General features: G+C 44.5%; 1 pseudogene; it reads left to right on the top strand.

Annotated features, from left to right (window-relative positions):
- The first annotated feature begins 4064 nt into the window (after positions 1-4064).
- LOC139028473 (protein sel-1 homolog 3-like) lies at positions 4065-19041 on the top strand (annotated as a pseudogene).
- Positions 19042-25113: the final 6072 nt, after the last annotated feature.

Here is a 25113-nt window from a genome sequence, read left to right on the forward strand (position 1 = left end):
CAAAGACAAATATCAGGAAAGTTTCAGAGATTACCTGTCTGCTGCTGACTCTGTTGAGTCTTGGAAGTCTCAACCKTATTACTCCAAGGAACCATGGATGTCCTTTGATGAGCCGGCGTACCCAGCAGAAACGTCCTGGATTTACTTCCCCTGGCAGACAGCGCCTCCTTCACCCCATCGCCAYCGCTGAGCCTCCAGCATGTGGAGAGATATGGACAAGGGAGATGAGCCAACCCCAGAGGTGAGCTTCCTTGACAACCTCTATGAGCCTTACCACAGACTTCCCATGTTTTCCTCTATGACAGGGCCCAGTGACAAGTGCCAAGCCTCCAGCATGTGTTACGATATGGAGAAGGCCTGCTCATCCTCATGCAACCTGAGCCGACCCCAAGGGAGATCCTTCAGCTTTACTGCAGACTCCCCGTGTTTGTCTCTTTGATGAGGGGGAAGGGGGCAGACGCAAGTTTAGGACCAGGATGTGGCCCAGCTTCTGCTCTGCAGTCCAGGGACATCTGAGGACCAGGTTGTGGCCCAATTTTCTTTCTGCAGTCCAGGGACATCTTGCATTGAAGCTTCTAGTCCAGAGACTTCTTATCAATTCTCTGAAATTATCAATCTGATGACTTCTCAGAAATACAATATTTTCTTAACTCTGTCACGGTTGTCCGAGACAGATTAGCTACAAGTACTTGATTTAGAAATCAAAGTCAAAAATGTGATTTCCTAGGTTACATAATGTGAATAATGTTGTTATTATGAACAGAGGGGAGTCTCGTGCTTTCAAGCGGGTCCACTAGGTTTTAAAGTCAATTAAAACATGCCCTCTGATGTTTATAAAAATTATTAACATTAATGTAGGCTAACATTTCATTTCAGTAATACTCTAAAAGGCTGCAATTATTGGCTCATATACATTTATTATTTTCTTTCTTCTGCTAAGCTTCTCTCTCCTCACACTAGCCTTCTTTATAACCCTAACTACCGATCTCCTCATCCTTTTCCCCCTCTCTATCCCTCCTCTCCTTTACCTTCACTCTTTCTCTCTCCTTCTCCTTCTCTCTGTAATACTCCTCTCTCAGCTCTTCTCTGTCCGTGCAAGTTCACCCATGTGAGGTGACATGGTACACATCCACAAAGTTACCAGAGATTACGTCTCTGTGTGGCCCTGTACACAGCCTCCCTGTCCAGTGAGAGGAGTTCCTCCAGCCCCCACCGCAACCCTCCATCCAGCACAGAGTAGGCATAGAACAGCTTTCCCTGCAGCCGTGTCCCATCACTGCAGACATATTACAGGCTCGGGCCAGACAGCACCTGCCTACCTCCAGCAGACATTTCACTGTACTTGTGCACTTGACATTAACAATGCGAAACGTGAACAGTGCTGCCCACTCATGGCTGGTGAGAGGCACTGCCTCTTATCCTGTCCCTCTGCTTGAGAGATTGGTTCACTTGCAGTTGTCTTTGCCTGATCATCTGTTTCACTCCCCATCATTGATCTTTTCTCCTGAACCATCCCTCTGCTGCCATGCTCAAGAGGACGTGTCTCCACCTCTCTTCCATCACAGCCACACAGCCACACACAGCTCAGTGCCCTTAACGGGTGCATCATGTGGTTTAGCAGCTTGGCAGCACCAGCTGTGGACAGTCTCCTGGCGTGGCGAAGGTGGTAGAGCCGGAGTTCCTGAGTCAGAATCCTTCTCCAGAGGGCACAGTCGGCAGACGTGATGAGGTTTGGTGCAATGTTTGGGTTGATTTGGCCAAACTGTATGGGGCTTTCACTTAGGTATCAATATAAAGATGCAGTGGGCTTCAACTGTAGCTCCACGACAAGTCACTGCTTGTTGTATCTCTGGTTCTCTTCCCAAAATGCAAGGAGGTGTTTTCCTGGTCTATTTGAAGTGAAGCTGAAAATTTCATCTGGAGGCAAGAAAAGAGTCCTTGAAACCATACAGATCCTGTAATGCCATTGAAAAAAATGGGTCCGTTAATATGTCAAATTACTTATTTATTGATTATTTATTTCCTCTCCAATGTCAATTATRGATTCTAATGTTTTTAGTCTTTGAGAGTCAGTCGAGGTCTGTTTGTCTCTGAGAGTGGGGATGCACTGATCTAAATGTAATAAAAAGTATGATTTTTATACAGTAAATGATCCCTCAGTTGTATTGTCTAAACACGTAGCGTGATATCAATAGCATTACGTTACCTCATTCCCGGGATGCATTAAATATGGAGTAAAGCACGCCAGTCATCAAAAACTGTGCCTGAACATGATACCTGTCTCATAAATCATATTGGTATGCTGATTGTACTTGTGTTGATTTAGATTTATGAAATTAGATTGTGTCTGTAGTTCAGTCTATCCCCCTATTGGTGAGCCAAAAACATGCACACCTGTGTTTAAAAAGTAGGCTGCACATTGGCCTGTGTACAGAGGCAGACTATTTGCCTGATGACTCATCCTGAATTTAAATTCGCTGGGTTAGTGCTATCTGGAATCCTTGGGAAATTCCCTTGCCTAAATCCTAAACTTTACCATAACCCTTACCAAACCCCCTTACTTTAACCATTTTAAATTTCAACTTCAATGAGGTGACTTCCAGGGGAGAACAACTGCCCCCTCATTGAAGCCATGAAGTTCAAGAACGATGTATGTCCTTGAACTGATTATTTTAAAATGGCACACAGAAGAAGTTATTAGGGCAATTTAGTTGCAGGCTAYATCAGTGCTGCCCCCTCATTGAGTAGCTGAAGTTGAAGGCCAACACTGTACTTCAGGCTGCCATTAGCAACTAAATTATCCTTGTAACTTCTTCTCTGTGCGATTTTAAAATAGTCAGTTCAAGGACATACATCTGGTGTAATTGAAACAATTATTGGTACCATGATTGACTTCAAAACATATATTTATTTACACGAAGATTGCCATTTTTCCATTCACTATAATAGGGGATCCTGTTTTCTGCAAACAATTCCTGCAGTACAGCGGTTGGCCTTGAACCTCYTGGCTTCAATGAGAGGTGGCAGTCATTCTCCCCTGACTACTATTCACATACAGTCATTGGGTGACTTCCGAGTCGGAACGTCCGAAGAACACAGAGGTTCTTGACCACCTTTGCCAAGGATCCTCTTTAGACTTTTTTTTGGCACCATACAGGAAACAGTGAGCGTGGCGTTTGGTCAGAGGGTTGTGATTGGGTAGCCAGGCAACCAGACTATAGCAATCATTCCATAAAAATGTAATGAATAGAAAAGGCGTCTCCATTTAAGTCAATGATTGCATAATGGACTGGCAGCTATTTTGAGTGTACCTATGACAGGAAGTAAAAGCAGGAAGTGTACCTTTCAATCTGTGCTGTGATTTGTTGAGTCAACTCAACTGACATTATAAAAAATACATTCCATTGCATGAGCCCCATCAGTTTGCATAATTTGAATTCACTTTCTACATTACCATGGCAATCCAGCATTAGTTGATAGAAAATTGATTGTATTGTTGCATCACAATGCCAGGCAGCCATTGTGAGTTTGCCCATGAGTGTACCAGTCAAATTGCCAGGGTTAGAGCTTCCAAGCCCATTCTTTTCATTTTATTTCTATGATTATTTCTATGAATATGCAAATGTTGCTCTCTACCCAGGTGTTCTCTGCAAAAGTAAAAGTCAGGTAGCCTACCTGGCACTGCATATACTACTATAGATTTGCAGAACAGGTGGCACCGCATAACTCCACCTGTTATGAGCCACTGAACTGATGAGTAGAGACAAGGCTACAGACAGCTGCATTTGGACAAAAAAATCTCACATTATTTTAAGTTCAATGAATTCTAACCCCGAATTGATTGTGGATTCAATAGCATTCGATTCAGTCCTGGAACAAATTCGGGAAGACAGAATGTCAAGCATTGCATGAAGTGCACTCTTGAAAATGAACGTTTTTAAAAGTTGGAACCCTTGTGGATATGCTATCACTGTTGTTATTTTGTTCTTGCTTGGAAGAAATACAAATGATTGACTATCTTATATAATTCAAATGCGGTAGAGTGATTAGTCTATAGGCAATTTTAAACTTGAAGAATGCAAACAATTTCTGGGTAGTCTATTTAAATAAGTTGCAAACGTGTGTAAATATTTGTCTAGTGTGTGTATTACAACTATTCCTATCATTATGTTTACAGGCTACCTCCATACATCACTTTATTTTCCTCACAACTTACAGTATTTCCACAAATGTCACATTAAGCTCCTGGTCATTAAATGGTGCTCGTTTAAAATATGATATTTGTTCAACATATGATGTTTAATATGTAGATACCATACTAGGCCCACTATGCTTCTGGCACAGTTCATCAATTTAAATCTGAATGCATATGCGTCTTACCAGTGTTTAAAATTCTAACAAAATAGATTATATTCCAGCCACACACTGCTAGTCACCAGTGCCAGAGGCATCTCAGAATGAATCTTACAAACAAGTTATACTAAGTGAGGAAAAGTCCTGAGGCTTTACTCATTATTTCTCTRGATTTGATAAAAGATAATACCCATGTAAAGATAATACCCACACAAACCAAGACAGGAGTCCGGGTCTTCAAGAGGAGATGGAACACATTTAGAAGATCACATTCCCTCCAGACATGGCCTACAGAGAGGACTTCTTCATCAGGCGCACATTGGACGTCCGTAATGTGATTGTTCGAGCCTGGTTGGACCACCTCGACCAAGGCAATAGAGACAAATGCAATGGGACCAACAGCACATACCATGGGTCCCTGGTGAGGTCATTCAAGGTGCTCCAGGCAGTACCGCCCTCTAAGAGTCCAGTCAGACTTACCCTGGGTGTCCCTCGTGGATGGCTGATCTGAGGTGGCAGCTGACCAGAGGCAGAGTACGCCATTGCCCACATGAGTCCGGCCATYTCTAAATCAACCAATCATGTTTTTGTTTATGTGTGTTTAAATTAAACTCACCTGGCTGTCACTTATACTTTGAACAGTTTAAGGTTCCCATGTGTTATGAATTTCCTACCAGAGGCTCTCAGCACACCATCTCACAGCCCACTCTCAGGGACACAAACTCTGCAACTTTCTAACTCCTGCAGTAGGCTCCCCACCCCCTCTGGAGCCTAGCAGGCTAGGCTAAAGGTCGTAAACTGGCCCTTCACACCTCTGGTCCTAACCAAACCGATTGGTTGCTAGGGGTCATGGTTGCCAGGGGCCTTATCACACGGTGGGATCAGCCAATCAAAGGCAGTTATCTTTCTGTTTCCTTCACGCAGTCACAGAGAGAGCAGCAAGCTCATCTCTGTCCTGCACAACAACAGCTGGACTGGTATCTCTGAACTTGTGCGTGCACAAAGTGATTTGTGTGCCATTTGTACATTGTTCTTCGTAGTTTATTCTTACTATTGTTGTATGCTGCCTTTGTGTATAGCTGTGTTGTAATATGTGCCGGTAGTATGTACATTTTCATACAGTCCTTCCCTTGTTATAAAAAACATGTTTCTCTACTTGTGCTATAAGTTATTGTATTGTGTACAGTGCATTCATTACCTGTTTCTCCTGTTTCAGAACCACTACCATTCCACTACCTTTCCATGTTCATTTTATCAGTGTGTGTGTGTCAATAAAGTATCTGTGTGTGTAACTCTGAGGTTGCCTTATTCCCCTCTTACCGGAGAAGGTTCTAGTGGGTCACAGATCAACCKAAACAGATAGATGCTCTCTTTCACCATGAATTGAGACAGGAAATATGTCACGATCGTCTTGCTGAGAGAAAGTGGACCAAGGCGCAGCGTGTGCAAAATACATTCTCTTTTATTGTAGAGAAAGGAAAAAAAACACGCAACAAACTGAAACAAAACAACAAACGAATCATGACGCTAAWGACGTAAGTGCACACACAGGCTACAAACGTACAACATAGACAATTACCCACATTAACCTAGTGCCTATGGCTGCCTTAAATATGGCTCCCAATCAGAGACAATTAATGACATCTGTCTCTGATTGAGAACCATTCAGGCAACCATAGACACAGCTAGACACCTATATTAAACACAAACCCATCTACTCTATTTAACCCCCTAAACCATACAACCACCCTAGACACTACAAAAACACATACATTCCCCATGTCACACCCTGACCTAACTAAAATAATAAAGAAAACAAAGAATACTAAGGCCAGGGTGTGACAAAATAAGCACTGACATATTATTTTGTTAAACATGGTGTCCTCAGTCCTTATAGTTGTAGTGTATACTAATGTTTTGTTTTCCTTTCATTGATTTGTAGACACTGTAGATATGTTGACATTCCCAATGGTAAAGGGAAATGGGGATACCTAGTCAATTGTACAACTGAATGCATTCAACTGAAATGTGTCTTCTATATTTAACCCAACCCCTCCGAATCAGAGAGGTGCGGGGGGCTGTCTTAATCGACATCCACGTCATCGGTGCCCTGGTTAGCACTGGAGAGAGTTTTSAAGTGATTTACAAGATCCACCCTTTCATCAACATAGATCTTGAGAGAACCTGCCTCCTCACTGTGGAGCAGCCCAGGTTTGGATCTGACTTCCCTCTAAATTGTATAGTTTATTTACATTTATGACAAACTTCCTTACATTGTCATGACAGCTGATAATTTGGGTAATCTTGTGGGCAACAAGCTCTCTGCATGTGTAATGACAATGTCACCTGGAATGACTCACAACAACATGAATAGTTATAACCGGTATAATGCKAAATTAATTATACAGTTTTGTGGCCTCTTACACAGTGGGTTCATTTAAAGTTCAACTAAAAAAGTCCATGAACTAGCACTTTGAAAATGATAGCATCTGCCATCCAAAGTTTCTGACTCCAATTAACCCCCTTAGGTCAGTTACAGTAGGCTAAGATCTGTGTCTCTTTTCAAGGCTGACACCTCATTTCACTTCCATTTTTGATTTCACTTAACAGATCAGTTTCCACATGGTACAGTTAAAAAAAGAAAAAAGCCTTTGATAAACTAACACTCATTTGAGCCTTTCTCCTCTTACTAGCTCTGATTTTGCTGATAGCTACTTTTGTAGGAGAAATGTACTTACTATGACTGTGATATGTGGTTGTCCAACCTAGCTAACTTAAGGTGAATGGACTAATTGTAAATCAAATCATATTTAATTGGTCGCATACACATATTTAGCAGATGTTATTGGGGGTGTAGCGAAATGCGTGTAAAAAAATAAAAAAAATAACACGCAAAAAAAATGGATACTGCAAAGTTGCTAGAAGCAGAGTTGCCATGTCTGTCGGAGCCATCTTCTTTACCAATCGCTCTGGATAAGAGCATCTGCTAAATGACTCAAATGTACACATTTAAATGTACTTTATTGTCTACATGCTTTGAAAGATCAGCAAAAAACATATGTCGAAGATGATACCAGTGGGTGGGTGTGTTTTATGGATGCTTAAGGATGGATGGATAATCTAAGATGTAATCACAGTTTACAATGACACAAATTCATTCAATCTCCTCCCTGAGACAGCCATGGAACAGTGACAGTGACACAGYAAATGGAATGTGAAAGATCTCATTAATCTCCTTTTCCCCCAGGGTAACAGTGTCTATGTGGGTCTATCTGGTGCAGTGGTGTGACWAGAAGATCCTCCATCACGTTGATCWGAACAGTAAATATGACACTCCTCTGATGCAGCTCACTAACCAGGCGAGGCATAGCATGGCAGCTTGTTGTGGATTCACCAGATAGGATGTCACTGTGTATTTGTCAGAGTTTTGCTCTCACTTGATACTTATGATGCCATGCTAGGCTGTGAATGTGATGAAGCTGTCCTTGTGCGATAGGTAGTGGTATGATTGGATATCAACGTGRATTATGGGAGATGTACATTATGTCTTATGATTTAATAAAGGACATGTCATCATGTCTGCTGTTTAGGKGAGATCCTAATTCAGGTGTGTGTGGTGTCTAGGGGAGATCAGGCATTCATAGCCCATACATCTCTGCCTCTCTGGACATGGATCAGGCTAGAKTTCTCCATACAAGGCTCTAAGGTACCATACAATTGAATTGAATACACTTTATTAATCCCACAAGGGACACTACAGCAACAACATACAGTATGTATGTGCTCCTAACCAACTATGTTATTTTGTTAGTTTTTTTGCGTTGTTTGTAACTTATTTTTGAACTTATTCTATACATAATGTTGCTGCTACTGTCTCTTATGACCAAAAATAACTTTTGGACATCAGAACAGCGATTACTCACCACGAACTGGAAGAATCATTTTCCTTTCTCAAGTCCGATGAGAAGGATATACTGCTTCCCGGGAACAGGCTCAGATCCCCGTCATTTGGTGAAGAAGAGACGGAGGAAAAGAGGCAGGTCGGGCTGCCTTCTGAGAATCTGTAGGCGAGCGAGTAAACTCCACTGTCATCTGTTCTACTTGCTAACATGCAATCATTGGAAAATAAAATTGATGACCTACAATTACGATTACACTACTAACGGGACATTAAAAACTGTAATATCTTATGTTTCACCGAGTCGTGGCTGAACGACGACATGGATAATACAGAGCTGGTGGGATTTTCCATGCACCGGCAGAACAGAGAAGAAGCTACGTCTGGTAAGATGAGGGCTGGGTGTGTGTGTCTTTTGTCAATAACAGCTGGTGCGCGATGTCTAATATTAAAGAAGTCTCAAGGTATTGCTCGCATGAGGTAGAGTACTTTATGATAAGCTGTAGACCACACTATCTACCAAGAGATTTCTCATCTATATTATTCGTAGCCGTCTATTTACCTTCACAGACCGATGCTGGCACTAAGACCGCACTCAACCAACTCTATAAGACCATAAGCAAACAAGAAAATGCTCATCCAGAAGAGGCGCTCCTAGTGGCCAGGGACTTTAATGCAGGTAAACTTAAATCAGTTTTACCAAATTTTTACCAGCATGTCACATGTGCAAACAGAGGGGGAAAAATCTTGATACCACCTTTACTCCCCCGCCCTCCATTTGGCAAATCTCACCATAATTCTATCCTCCTGATTCCTGCTTACAAGCAAAAACTAAAGCAGGAAGTACCAGTGACTCGCTCAATACGGAAGTGGTCAGATGACGCGGATGCTACGCTACAGGACTGTTTAGCAAACACAGACTGGAATATGTTCCGGGATTCACCCAATGGCATTGAGGAGTATACCACCTCAGTCATCGGCTTCATTAATAAGTGCATCGACGACGTCGTCCCCACAGTGACCATACGTACATATCCCAACCAGAATCCATGGATTACAGGCAACATCCGCATCGAGCTAAACGCTAGATCTTCAACATTCAAGGCGCGGAACACTAATCCGGATACTTATAAGAAATCCCGCTATGCCCTCCGACGAACCATCAAACAAGCAAAGCGTAATACAGGATTAAGATTGAATCCTACTACACCGGCTCTGATGCTCGTCGGATGTGGCAGGGCTTGAAAACTATTACGGACTACAAAGGGAAACCAAACGCGAGCTGCCCAGTGATGCGAGCCTACCAGAAGAGCTAAATGCCTTTTATGTTCGCTTCGAGGCAAGCAACACTGAAGCATGCACGAGACTACCAGCTGTTCTGGATGACTGGGTGATAACACTCTTGGTAGCTGATGTGAGACCTCTAAACAGGTCAACATTCACAAAGCCGTGGGGCCAGATGGATTACCAGGATGTGTACTCAAAGCATGCGCGGACCAACTGGCAAGTGTCTTCACTGACATTTTCAACCTCTGCCTGACTGAGTCTGTAAGACCTAAATGTTTCAAGCAGACCACCATAGTCCCTGTGCCCAAGGAGTGAAGGTAACCTGCGTCGGTAGCCATGAAGTGCTTTGAAAGGCTGGCCATGGCTCACATAAACAACATCCTCCCAGATACCCTAGACCCACTCCAATTTGCATACCACCCCAACAGATCCACAGATGATGCAATCTCTATTGCACTCCACACTGCCCTTTCCCACCTGGACAAAANCCTAGACCCACTCCAATTTGCATACCACCCCAACAGATCCACAGATGATGCAATCTCTATTGCACTCCACACTGCCCTTTCCCACCTGGACAAAAGGAACTCCTACGTGAGAATTCTGTTCATTCAGCATTCTGCTCAGCATTCAGCACCATAGTGCCCTCAAAGCTCATCACTAAGCTAAGGACCCTGGGACTAAACATCTCCCTCTGCAACTGGATCCTGGACTTCCTGACGGGCCACCCCCAGGTGGTAAGGGTAGGTAACAACACATCTGCCAGCCTGATCCTCAACACGGGGGCCCCTCAGGGGTACATGCTCAGTCCACTTCTGTACTCCCTGTTCACCCATGACTGCATGGCCAGGCACGACTCCAACACCATCATTAAGTTTGCCGACGACACAACAGTGGTAGGCCTGATCACCGACAATGATGAGACAGCCTATAGGGAGGAGGTCAGAGACCTGGTCATGTGGTGCCAGGATAACAACCTCTCCCTCAATGTGATCAAGACAAAGGAGACTTTTGTGGACTACAGGAAAAGGAGGACTGAGCACGCCCCCATTCTCATCGACGGGGCTATAGTTGAGCAGGTTGAGAGCGTCAAGATCCTTGGTGTCCACATCACCAACAAACTATCATCAAACACAAATTGTCCAAACACACCAAGACAGTCAGAAAGAGGGCATACCAAAGCCTATTCCCCCTCAGGAGACAAAAAATATTTGGCATGGGTCCTCAGATCCTCAAAAAGTTATACAGCTGCACCATCGAGAGCATCCTGACTGGTTGCATCACTGCCTGGTATGGCAACTGCTCGGCCTCCAACCACAAGGCACTACAGAGGATAGTGAGTACAGCCCAGTACATCACTGGGACCAAGTTTRCTGCCYWCCAGGACCTCWATAKCYYGCGGTGTCAGAGGAAGGCCCTAAAAATTGTCAAAGACTCCAGCCACRCTAGTTATAGACTGTTCTCTCTGCTACCGCACGGCAAGCAGTACCGGAACGCTAAGTCTAGGTCCAAAAGGCTTCTTAACAGCTTCTACCCCCAAGCCATAAGAGTCCTGAACAGCTAATCAAATGGCTACCCAGACTATTTGCATTGTCGTCGTCCCCTCCTCACCTGTTGTATTCAGCGCATGTGACAAATAAAKTGTGATTTGATTTGACCTAGCAAGATGACTTCACCACAGGTATATTCCCTATAGGCTGCCCATTTCATGCAGGTGCCTTTCTCAAACCTGCACAACCTGCAGGTAGTGTTTGACGGCATCTCCAATTGTCTTGGTTACATGTACAGTATTTACACCATACAGTTACTGCTGCCACTTATAATGAATTAGGCTGAGGCTACGAAAACTGAGTTTTCACCCCGCCACACCCCTCTGGAAACTTCTTTCTCAAATCTAAGGATCCAAATCACGTTCTGTGTTATTTACACATATTCACGTGTCTCTCTTTACTCACTATCTTCTGAACCCTCAACCAATTTAATCGATATGATGATWTYGCCTATGTCTCTGCCTCATATTTATGAACAGCTGCGATTTGAAAGGACCTTCCAAAAATATATATGAAGGCTTCAACCTTCTCTGTCTGTTGTAACGGATATTGCCGTAGCACAAAAAAAAAAAACGAAGTCTACACATTGCATTGGGGCCCAAAYAAATRGTGTTTTGTGTGATGKTGTAATCTTTATAGTTATGCTGTCATATAGCCAAGAGTCTGCCTCCTGTTTAGCCAATGTTTGCAATGATATTGAAAAATTAACATTCAATCGCTATTGTTMGCCTATCCGTGTCTTGCTTGTTTGTTATGCTGTGTAGGCTACATACTGTATTGCTTGCCTAAATAGCTGCATGTAACTCCCCTCCTGAAAAKATGACATGAAATTGCTAGACAACCTGTTTGTGTCGTGCTTATGTTTGCAATAGCCTACTGTCACAACAGACAAATAACTACGTTATTTGAGCCAGACATCCTCCTGTTTTGGCTACCACCTCCACCACCACGCCTCCCTGTTACTGGCTACCATCCACATGGCTGGCCTGGGGGTCCCTGTGGACCAACAGCAGGTAAGGACCACACAACASTCACCTGCTGTTATTGCTACTAATGGCACATCTATCCTCAGCTGTATGTGTGACCCCTGACCCATGAATGACCTTTTTATGACCTCTGTGTATTTCAGGGTCATATTTACAGTCTGATTGGTGCACTGGGAGACAACCATTAAGCCCTCATGCATTTGGGCTACAAACACACACAAGGAATTATGGGGTATGGTTACTACTCCATTGTTGGGGCATAGACCACTATTGACCAAGGGATGGTATTGGAACAACAAGTGAGTTTATAGAGAGAAATGAGGGACTTTAGTTATACTGTGTTTGATGAGTATAACGTTAACCATACATGTCTTCTCATTCCAAGCAATCTATAACTATAGCACATTCGTATAAGCAACGAGGAKCATCTGAACAGCCTGACTCATGAGACAGGTGACGCCTTTCAGTTTCTCAAACTTCAAGCTGACAGAGGAGACGTTGAATCACAGTTATATCAAAAGACTTATACATAATTTAGCTTTAGTTCTAGACTACAGTAGCTAGAAATGTCTTCTACGTCAAGTTAGGAAAGATCCAAAGGAATACATTTGAAAATGACATAACTCTTCATTTATGCAGAAACATCTAGCAAAGCTTCTGTTCTGGGGTGAAAAGGGTGTCTCTAAGGATGGAAGGAATGCAGTTAAGTGGTACGCTAAGAGTGCCATGGAGCTGGAGGATTCTTCAACCATGTATGACTACTCTATCTTATTACTTTAGGTAAGCATCATGTCCTATGCAAATAGGGGACTTCAAATGGAAAGAACCCAAACCACTCAGAGAAGAATGTGGTAGGACCACAGCTCATTTTTAAAATCAACTTGAGTTTTAAGTTGAAAACCTTTGACAGATTTATGAAAGGTCTAATAGTCGGTGTGTTTCCTGTACTCTGTACTCCTCCCTGTATGGCCACGTGGTCGGGGCGGTGGAGGCAGCCTGGTACCTGTCCACAGGAAACCTGGACAGGGTCTCCCAGGACACAAAGAGGGCTGTGATATTAGTATTTAGTATATTAGTATAGAGCTCCTGTTTGGTCCACTGCACCGGAGGGTAGCCTGCAGCAAAGTGTCATCTGACTCAATGACAAGAGCTAATGCAAGGACAGGTCTTGGGTATTTGCATATCTAAGAATAAGTGCCATGTCACAGTGTGGCGTAGAGAGAGAATGACCCTGCTTATTGTTGAGGCACACATGTCTTATGAATCCCCAGATGAAGCAGTTAGTGTCCCACACATTTTCTTAGATTCTAAAGAGTAACGAGTTAGTTGATGCCAGAGTAAACCTTTAATCACTGAGGTTATTGTAGGTCATGGTAATAATGATGTAATGATAATGTAATAACAATACTTAGCTGATTTCGATATGTGATGAACCTCCTTAGTGGTTCAATTAGGTTTTTCATGTATCATTTATTATCTGTTCTGTCCTCCAGCACGCTAAAACAGATTTGCGAGCAGAATGGTTACCTGCGATATGTGGTCAGAGAGGCTCTCCAAGCCTACCTCCAGGGCTCCCTGGTGAGAGAAGCAAAATAGACTCTAGAACATCCGTCCAATTTGACTCACATTAATTTGATTTGGCAAATCAAATTAACGATGTTACGGTGTGTGCGTGTGTTTGTGTGTGCGTATGTGTATGTGCACGTGTGTGTGTGATTATTCTTCCTGAAGGGGTGAGGCTCTGGTGAGGTATGCTCTGGCAGCAGCAACAGGTCTGGTTGTGGCACAGAATAATGTTGCCTACCTATTTGAGGTAAGGAGTCTGGCATTTTAAATCCAATTTTCTTATGCAAAGTTACATCATCTCTCATATTATTCTGAAATAATTTAGTTCAGATGTAGAGAAGCATTCATTTGAGACATTACAAGGCCTTAACAGAAAGGGACGTGAATGACCATAAGCCATTATGATACCTTCACTTACACCTGAGTTACCACTCTTTTTTAATTGCAGGAAATGAAGGAGAGCTATGACTGTCAATGGCTGTATTACAACCATTCCACAATGAACTATGCCCCACATGACTCTGGTGAGTTTCTGTCTTACAGACTACAATGTCATCACAAAGCCTCGAGTCACAAGTGGAAAAGCTAGTTTACATAAAGCACCTGTCTCTCTGTTAGCCTGGTCCCAGATCTGTTTGGGCTCCTGCAAACTCCATTGATGTCATTGTCAAGCCAAACATTTGGCATGACCAGAAGTGACAAGGAGACTGGCACTCAGGCTATCTCTCTGTTTCCAGGTTTCCTGAAGATGGTAGACTACTACTAATCTAGCAGCATGCTTGGAACTGTTGATCAGGCCATATCAGTGTACAACAGATCAGCCCTTGCAGGCAGTTCCCAGGTGACTGTCATTTCCTGTATGCTATGATCAAGCCTCTAGAATTCAGAATTACTCTTATGTAAAAGTAACCATCAGAAGTTGTACAGATCCAAACAGATCAATACTCATTATTTTCCTCATGAATCCCCAGGGAATATATAAATTGGTGGTTTTGGCAGAGGAGGGATATGATTTCCCATTGATCATCAGAAACAGATTAAACGTACACTACATGGCCAAAAGTCGAATATCTCATTCCAAAATCAGGAGCAAAAATATGGAGTTGGTCCCCCTTTTGCTGCTATAATAGCCTCCACTCTTCTGGGAAGGCTTTCCACTAGATGTTGGAACATTGCTGCGGGACTTCGTTCCATTCCATTGGGGCAGCAGGTAGAGTGTTGGGCCAGTAACCGAAAGGTTGCTAGATCAAATCCCCGAGCTGACAAGGTAAAAATCTGTCATTCTGCACCTGAACAAGGCAATTAACCCACTGTTCCTCGGCCGTCTTTGTAAATAAGAATTTGTTCTTAACTGACTTGCCTAGTTAAATAAAGGTCAAATATTTATAGTAAGATCAAAAATATTAGTGAGATCAAAAACTGATGTTGGGGGATTAGACCTGGCTTGCAGTCGACGTTCTAATTCATCCCAAATGTGTTCGATGGAGTTGAGGTCAGGGCTCTGTACAGGCCAGGAAAGTTCTTCCACACTGATCTCGACAAACCAATCTGTATGGACCTCGCTTTGTGCATGTCATGCTGAAACAGGAAAAGGCCTTCTGCAAACTTTTGCCATAAAGTTGGAAGCACAGAATCTTCTAGAATGTCATTTTACGCTGTAGCTTTAAGATTTCCCTAAGGCGCCTAGCTCAAACCATGAAAAACGACACCAGACCATTATTCGTTCTCCACCAAACTTTACAGTTGGTGCTATGCATTCGGGCAGGTAGCGTTCTCCTGGCATATGCTAAACTCAGATTTGTCCGTCGGACTGCCAGATGGCGAAGTGTGATTCATCACTCCAGCGAACGCATTTCCACTGCTCCAGAGTTCAATAGCGGCAAGCTTTACACCACTCTTGTCATGGCCGTCGTTAAAGGAAGACCAAGGTGCAGCGTGGTGAGCGTACATTTTCGTTTATTTGAATAAATGTCGCCAACAAAACAACAAAACAAGAAACGACCGTGAAGCCTCAAACAAAGACAATTTCCCACAATGACACAAGGGAAAAAGGCTGCCTCGTTGCGGGCCCCGGACCGGCGACCCTCGTTGCGGGCCCCGGACCGGCGACCCTCGTTGCGGGCCCCGGACCGGCGACCCTCGTTGCGGGCCCCGGACCGGCGACCCTCGTTGCGGGCCCCGGACTGGGGACCCTCGCTGGAGGCTCCGGACTGGAGGCCGTCGCTGGAGGCTCCGGACTGGAGGCCGTCGCTGGAGACTCCTGACTGGAGGCCGTCGCTGGAGGCTCCGTACTGGAGGCCGACGCTGGAGGCTCCGTACTGGAGGCCGTCGCTGGAGGCTCTGGACTGGGGATCGTCGCTGGTGGCTCCGGACTGGAGGCCGTCGCAGGAGGCTCCGGACTGAGGACCGTCGCTGGAGGCTCAGGACTGGGGATCGTCGCTGGTGGCTCCGGACTGGAGAACGTCGCAGGAGGCTCTGGACTGGGGACCGTCGCTGGAGGCCTGGTCCTTGGAGGAGGCACAGGATGAACCAGGCAGGGGAGACCTACTGGAGGCCTGGTCCTTGGAGGAGGCACTGGATGGACCGGGCTGTGGGGGAGCACTGGAGATCTGGTGCGTAWCCCTGGCACCACTCTTCCCGGCTGAATGCCCACTTTAGCCCGGCACCTCCAGAGCGCAGGCACAGGTCGAACCGGGCTGTGTGGGAGCACTGGAGATCTGGTGCTTACCACTTGCACCTCTCCTCTTGGCTGAATGCCCACTTTAGCCCGGCACGGGCGGAGCGCAGGCATAGGACGAACCGGGCTGTCACAGCGCACTGGAGACACAGTGCGCAGAGCCGGCGCAGGATGCCCTGGGTCGAAACGGCGTACCTGAGAAAAAGCACGCTGAGCTGCCACAATCTGCCCTGGCTGGATGCCCACTCTAGCGTGGCACTTGCAGAGAGCTGGCATATAGCGCACCAGGCTATAAGAGCGAACTGGAGACACCGTGCGCTTTACCGCATAACACGGTGCCCGACCAGTACCACACTCCTTACGGTAAGCACGGGGAGTTGGCTCAGGTCTATACCCTGACTCAGCCACTCTCCCCGTGTGCCCCCCCGAAAATATTTTTTGGGGCTGCCTCTCGTGCTTACTCCGCTGTGCCAACTCCTCGTAGCGTCGCCGCTCTGCTTTAGCTGCCTCCAGTTCCTCCTTCGGACGGCGATATTCACCAGCCTGTGCACAGGGTCCCTTGCCTTCCAATATCTCCTCCCATGTCCATTCCTCCAGAAAGTGCTGCTCCTCCTTACCACGCTGCTTGGTCCGTTTGTGGTGGGAAGTTCTGTCACAGCCGTCGTTAAAGGAAGACCAAGGTGCAGCGTGGTCAGCGTACATTTTCGTTTATTTGAATATATGTCGCCAACAAAACAACAAAACAAGAAACGTCCGTGAAGCTTACAAGGGCTATAGTACCCCAAACAAAGACAACTTCCCACAATGACACAAGGGAAATAGGCTGCCTAAGTATGATTCCCAATCAGAGACAACGATGGACAGCTGTCCCTGATTGAGAACCATACCCGGCCAAAACATAGAAATACACAAACCTAGAAAACAGAACATAGAATGCCCACCCCAAATCACACCCTGACCAAACCAAATAGAGACATAAAAAGGCTCTCTAAGGTCAGGGCGTGACAACTCTAGGCAACGCTAGGCATTGCACATGGTGATCTTAGGCTTGTGTGCCGCTGCTCGGCCATAAAAACCTTTTCATAAAGCTCTGACAAACAGTTCTTGTTCTGACGTTGCTTCTAGAGGCAGTTTGGAACTCGGTAGTGAGTGTTGCAACCAAGGAAAAGGCGAATTGTAAGCGGTCCCGTTCTGTGAGCTAGTGTCGCTTACCACTTCGCGGCTAAGCCGTTGTTGCTCCTAGCCGTTTAGACTTCACAATAACAGTACTTACAGTTGACTGTGGAAGCTCTAGCATGTCAGAAATTTGATGAACTGACTTGTTGGAAAGGTGGCATCCTATGACGGTGCGATAKTGAAAGTCACTAGGCTCTTCAGTACGGGGGGTTGTCAATGTAAATAGTCCGGGTGGCCATTTGATTAATTGTTCAGCAGTCTTATGGCTTGGGGGTAGAAGCTGTTAAGGAGCCTTTTGGTCCTGTACTTGGCGCTCCGGTACCACTTGCCATGCAGTAGTAGAGAGAACAGTCTACGACTTGGGTGACTGGAGTCTTTGCCAATTTTTTGGACCTTCCTCTGACACTGCCTAGTATATAGGTATATAGGATGGCAGGAAGCTTGGCCCCAGTGATGTACTGGGCCATACGCATTACACTCTGTTGCGCCTTACGGTCAAATGTCGAGCAGTTGTCATACCAGGCAGTGATGCAACCGGTCAGGATGCTCTCGGAGGTGCAGCTTAAAACCTTTTGAGGATCTGGGGACACATGCCAAATATTTTCAGTCTCTTGAGGGGGAAAAGGTTTGGTCGTGCCCTCTTCACGACTGTCTTGGTGTGTTCGGCCCGCCTTTCCTGTAGTCCACGATCAGCTCCTTTGTCTTGCTCACAATGAGGGAGAGGTTGTTGTCCTGGCACCACACTGCCAGGTCTCTGACCTCCTCCCTACAGGCTGTCTCATCGTTGTCAGTGATCAAGCCTACGACTGTTGTGTCGTCAGCAAACTTAATGATGGTGTTGGAGATGTGTTTGGCCACGCAGTCACGGGTGAACAGGGAGTACAGGAGGGGCCTAAGCACGCACTCCTGGAAGGACAGTTCCACTAGCGCGTCGTGAAACACCTTCCACGTCATTCATTATTTTCCATAGAACGCATAGTCCCTCGTTGATTATCCCTTACATATCAATGTAATAGTGAATCGTCTTGATGTCCACGTGTAATGATCACATTTCCAGCTCTTATGACCCTGTATGTATGAGTTATCTACATATTTATGCCACAAGGTGGTAATATTGGCCAACTTGATTATCTGTCACAAACTAGTTGTGTTACAGCTAAAGCCTTAAGGGGAATACATCAGAGGAGGCTAGTGAAGGGAGGACGACTCATATTAATGGCTGGAATGGAATCAATGGAACAGTATCAATGACTTGGAAACCATGTGTTTGATATGTTTGATAAAGTCCCATTTATTTCATTCCAGACATTAAAATGAGCCAGCCACCACTGGAATACTGTGCCGTTCTGCTCCTGACATATTTATTGTTGTCTCCTTCGTTGTAGATATTGGAAGCTCAGGTTAAATGTGTAAAGTTACATATTGTTTTATCATACCAAACATTTATTACATCAAAGCATGACTGGTGAATTGATTCTTTCCCCCCAGAGTGTCGCCAAGTGGACATCCCACCTAGACAACGTAGACATACTGCTGACCGTGCAGTAAAGGACAGGACAGGGACATCCCCTGTCATTCAAGCAGAAGTTAAGTGGACGGCAGGATCAGAATGATCCCATCAGAAGAGAAGACATGTCTAGAACTGTTAGAATGGCCCAGGGACTACACTCTTAGAGAAAAATAAGATAATCCTTTTTAGTTCCAGGTGGAACCATTTTTGGTTCCAGGTAGAACTCTTTTGAGTTCCAAAAATGGGAACCAAAAATGGTTCTCCTATGGGACAGCTGAAGAACTGTTTTAGGTTCTAGACAGCACCTTTTTTTCTAAGAATGTATGATTCATTTTCTGTATACTCCATGGCTCCCGAGCGGCGCAGCGGTCTAAGGCACTGCATCTTAGTGCAAGAGACGTCACTACAGTCCCTGGTTTGAATCCAGGCTGAATCACATTCGGCCTTGATTGGGAGTCCCATAGGGCGGTGCACAATTGTCCCAGTGCCAGGGTAGGCCATCATTGTAAATAAGAATTTGTTCTTAACTGACTTACCTAGTTAAATAAACACAGAGGGTTGGACAGAGAGTGCAGGGGACAGCTGACCTGGCTGTCTCAGTGCTCTCTGCACATTGTACAACTGAATGCATTCAACTGAAATGTGTCTTACACATTTAACCCAACCCCTCTGAATCAGAGAAATGTGGGAGGCTGTCTTAATCGACATCCACATCATTGGCGCTTGGGGATCAGTGGGTTAACTGTCTTGCTCAGGAAAGAACGACAGATTTGTACCTTGTCAGCTCGGGGATTTGATCCAGCAACTTTTTGATTACTGGCCCAATGCTGCTACCCACCAGGCTACCTGCCACCATCCTCCAACATCTGCTCTGATGGATGTCTTACACAGCATAGGAAATTACAACACAGGAAATACCTGAGGCATGAGATTACTTATAAAGGAATGTATATGCTTTATGTTGGGTAGAAGACCTGTAAATATGATTAGAAAAATATTTTGGAGACATCTGACTCATTTTAACTGAAAGTGGGAGTAAATAGACTGATGTGATTGATAGTATGAGTCTGCTGGTAGTTTTGGTTCAGCCACATGTTGCTGATTTTATACATTTCTTAAAGATTGCTTTGCTTTGTGTTTGAGTGAAGAATTGTGTGAGTTGGTATGGTTACATAAGACAGAACGTTACTTAAGGTAAAAAAAACATTTTTTAGCTACTTTGCAACTACTTAGCATGTTAGCTAACACTAAACGTAACCCCTACCCATAACCCCTAGCTAGCCACCTAGCTAACATTAGCCACAACAATTTGGAATTAGTAACATTTCATATGTTTTGCAAATTCGTAACATATTGTACGAATTGCAATTCGTAACATATTATATGAAATTATTGATGGACATCCACAAATTAATACATACCAATACAAAATGTAACATATCATACTCCCGGATTTACATTTACTATGTTACGTCTACCCCAGGTTGGGTTTGTGATGCTCTGCAACATATTTCTAGACAGGAAATTGGAGCTTAGGTTACCGCAGAGAAATAATGTGCTGCACTTGTTTTTCAAAAAAATACGCTTAAAAAGAGATAATTCAAATTAATTAATTGATTGGTTGGAATGTTCCGTAACAATCCAGTAGGGCTCTAATATCAACAGGAATGACCCTGTAATTAAAAACATCAGTAGATAACCAATTGGCTTGGTGGATACAACCACAGGACCTGAAGTGCAAGCGTGTTGGTAAGAAAGGGAGAGCTCTGTTTAAAAAAAWATATATATTTACCCCCTTTTTCTCCCCAATTTCGATCCTGTCTCATCGCTGCAACTCCCTAACGGGCTCAGGAGGCGAAAGTCGGGTCATGCGTCCTCCGAAACATGACCTGCCAAACAGCAGGTATTTTTTGTATTTAAAACATAAACATACAATATACTTGCAGTGATGCCGCTCAACAACTGCATCATACCAGTCATCCAACAGACTCCCATTCAGAGCGACACACAGAAGCATCCAGGGTCAATGCCCTGCTCAAGGGCACGTTGACAGATCTCCCACTAGGCCAAAAAACGTGAACCCGAACCCTCCAAGATCCCCCCCTCTCCAATAGCTGTCCCTCAACCTTTCGAGACCCCTCCCACAGTTCCCGCCCCAAGAAAAAAAAATACAATTCATTCCATTTCCCACCCCAAGAACACCAATGCACCAACAACGCAAAAAAACAAAAACAAAACCAAGGACAACTAAAATCATAACAGCAATGCCAACTGTATATATTTGTGTGCATGTCTGGCACTATTACATGTATGTGTGTGTTCTTGTTGCGTTTATTTGAATAAGAGTGTGTGTATATGCATTTGTACAAACACCTGCACGGCATCAGCCTCAGGCAAACTGGCATTAGTTGTAAAAACACTGCCCCTCAGTGTCATTCAAACATATTATTTATTATGTTTTATTTAGACTTTTTAAAAACTTTTATCTTTGACCATCATTCTATCTCTCGCACAGCAACTCCACTCCCACTTGTCTCCAATTCCACATCCCAACCCTTAGTTTCCCTCAGCCCATCCCATATATCTCTGCTGCCCACCCACTTTGGGTTTCTAAGCAACACATATCTTTCAACTATGCTGTGATGTTTAACGTACAATTTCAATCTATCCAATCAAATAGAATCAACAGAGTCACAGACTCGGTCTCAACCTTTAAGTCTTTATTGAAGACTCATCTCTTCAGTAGGTCCTATGATTGAGTGTAGTCTGGCCCAGGAGTGTGAAGGTGAACGGAAAGGCACTGGAGCAACAAACCGCCCTTGCTGTCTCTGCCTGGCCGGTTCCCCTCTCTCCACTGGGATTCTCTGCCTCTAACCCTATTACAGGGGCTGAGTCACTAGCTTACTGGTGCTCTTCCATGCCGTCCCTAGGAGGGGTGCATCRCTTGAGTGGGTTGAGTCACTGACGTGATCTTCCTGTCTGGGTTGGCGCCCCCCCTTGGGTTGTGCCGTGGCGGAGATATCTTGTGGGCTATACTCGGCCTTGTCTCAGGATGGTAAATTGGTGGTTGAAGATATTCCTCTAGTGGTGTGGGGGCTGTGCTTTGGCAAAGTGGGTGGGGTTATATCCTGCCTGTTTGGCCCTGTCCGGGGGTATCGTCGGGTGAGGCCATAGTGTCTCCCGACCCCTCCTGTCTCAGCCTCCAGTATTTATGCTGCAGTAGTTTATGTGTCGGGGGGCTAGGGTCAGTCTGTTATATCTGGAGTATTTCTCCTGTCTTATCCGGTGTCCTGTGTGAATTTAAGTATGTTCTCTCTAATTCTCTCTCTCTTTCTCTCTTTCTTTCTCTATAGGGAGGAAGTCAGAGACCTGGCCGGGTGGTGCCAGAATAACAACCTATCCCTTAACGTAAACAAGACTAAGGAGATTATTGTGGACTACAGGAAAAGGAGGACCGAGCACGCCCCCATTCTCTTCGACGGGGCTGTAGTGGAGCAGGTTGAGAGCTTCAAGTTTCTTGGTGTCCATATCAACAACAAACTAGAATGGTTCAAACACACCAAGACAGTCGTGAAGAGGACACGACAAAGCCTATTCCCCCTCAGGAAACTAAAAAGATTTGGCATGGGTCCTCAGATCCTCAGGTTCTACAGCTGCAACATCGAGAGCATCCTGACTGGTTGCATCACTGCCTGGTACGGCAATTGCTCGGCCTCTGACCGCAAGGCACTACAGAGGGTAGTGCGTACGGCCCAGTACATCACTGGGGCTAAGCTGCCTGCCATCCAGGACCTCTACAACAGGCGGTGTAGAAGGAAGGCCCTAAAAATTGTCAAAGACCCCAGTCATAGACTGTTCTCTCTACTATCGCATGGCAAGTGGTACCGGAGTGCCAAGTCTAGAACAAAAAGGCTTCTCAACAGTTTTTACCCTCAAGCCATAAGACTCCTGAACAGGTAATCAAATGGCTACCAGGACTATTTGCATTGTGTGCCCCCCAACCCCTCTTTTTATGCTGCTGCTACTCTCTGTTTATCGTATATGTATAGTCACTTTAACTATACATTCATGTACATACTTCCTCAATTGGGCCGACCAACCAGTGCTCCTGCACATTGGCTAACCAGGCTATCTGCATTGTGTCCCACCCACCACCCGCCAACCCCTCTTTTACGCTACTGCTACTCTCCGTTCATCATATATGCATAGTCACTTTAACCATATCTACATGTACATACTACCTCAATCAGCCTGACTAACCGGTGTCTGTATGTAGCCTCGCTACTTTTATAGCCTCGCTACTTTATATAGCCTATCTTTTTACTGTTGTTTTATTTCTTTACGTACCTATTGTTCACCTAATARATTTTTTGCACTATTGGTTAGAGCCTGTAAGTAAGCATTTCACTGTAAGGTTGTATTCAGCGCACGTGAAAAATAATCTTTGATTTGATTTCTCTCTTCCTCTCTTTCTTTTGTTCTGTCTCTCGGAGGACCTGAGCCCTAGGACCATGCCTCAGGACTACCTGGTCTGATGACTCCTTGCTGTCCCCAGTCCACCTGGCCGTGCTGCTGCTCCAGAGAACAGAGCAACTGTTCTGCCTGCGACTATGGAACCCTGACCTGTTCACCGGATGTGCTACCTGTCCCAGACCTGCTGTTTTCAACTCTCTAGAGACAGCAGGAGCGGTAGAGATACTCTGAATGATCGGCTCTGAAAAGCCAACTGACATTTACTCCTGAGGTGCTGACCTGTTGCACCCTCGACAACCACTGTGATTATTATTATTTGACCCTGCTGGTCATCTATGAACATTTGAACATCTTGGCCCTGTTCTGTTATAATCTCCACCTAGCACAGCCAGAAGAGGACTGGCCACCCCTCATAGCCTGGTTCCTCTCTAGGTTTCTTCCTAGGTTCTGGCCTTTCTAGGGCTTCTACACCTGCATTGCTTGCTGTTTGGGGTGTTAGGCTGGGTTTCTGTACAGCACTTTGAGATATCAGCTGATGTAAGAAGGGCTTTATAAGTAAATTTGATTTGATTTGAACAGATTGCGAGTTGAAGATAAATACTATTACTTAGAGTATTAATATATTAGTAATTGACTGACCCGGTCTCTCCAGATCTCCTAACAGTACTATTTCTAGGGTCAATTTTAGATCAATGCTAWGAATTTTCAGCCATTCCTGAACCTGAGACCAGAAACAGGCTACCTGAGGGCAATACCAAAATAAATGGTGTATTGATTCTGTATCCTCACAACAAAATCTGCAGAGCTTCGATGATTTTATGCCCCAAATATTCAATATTTTGTTTGTGGCAAGAATTCTATATAGTAATTTCAGCTGAAAAGCACAAAGTCTTGAATCTTGCGTTGTTTTATATATCAACTCATACACCCTGTACCATGGAATCGGTACATCAAAAATCTCTTCCCAACTATTTTGAAATCTGTATGGCACAGTTGTCAACATCCTGGTCCTCAAATTAAACTGGTATACTTTCCTATTTATGCTATTTTTATTCCTCCGCCAGTTTTGATCCTTTATATTGGGCAGACAGACCAGTTCCCTACCTCCGACCGCTGCCACCTGTCTCCTCCATTTTTGGGGTAGTGCTGTAATCAATTGGTGGTACTCTTGGATTGAGCAGACCTTCCCGTACAATTCTGATAACTCCATGAAGGACATAACTCTGTCATTCCAATTTACAATATCATTTAAGAACAAATTATCCATTTCAAACATCTTTCCCATAAATACACGTATTTTATCAACCAGCACATTTGAGTTCAGCCATACAATTTGTTGTAATATTTGTTCTATCTTTTCAGGGGGATGACATTGAAATTGTAGCCAGCTCTGCAATGCTTGTTTGAAAAAGAGAGATACTTTGAAAAAAGTATCATTTTCAATTAATCAAAAATGAGACATGGCAATCTGCACAAACAATGGATGAGCTTTTCTTAGTAATCTACTTGAGAACCATTTAGGGTTCAAGTAAAACTTTTGAATATGTGAAGCTTTTAGAGTGAGATTTAGTGCTTTTATATTTAATCATCTCAACCCACCCAATTCATATTCATTATGTAGATAGGCACATTTTAGT

The sequence above is a fragment of the Salvelinus sp. IW2-2015 genome, linkage group LG13 (genome assembly GCF_002910315.2).
Source record: "Salvelinus sp. IW2-2015 linkage group LG13, ASM291031v2, whole genome shotgun sequence".
Classification (NCBI taxonomy): domain Eukaryota; kingdom Metazoa; phylum Chordata; class Actinopteri; order Salmoniformes; family Salmonidae; genus Salvelinus; species Salvelinus sp. IW2-2015.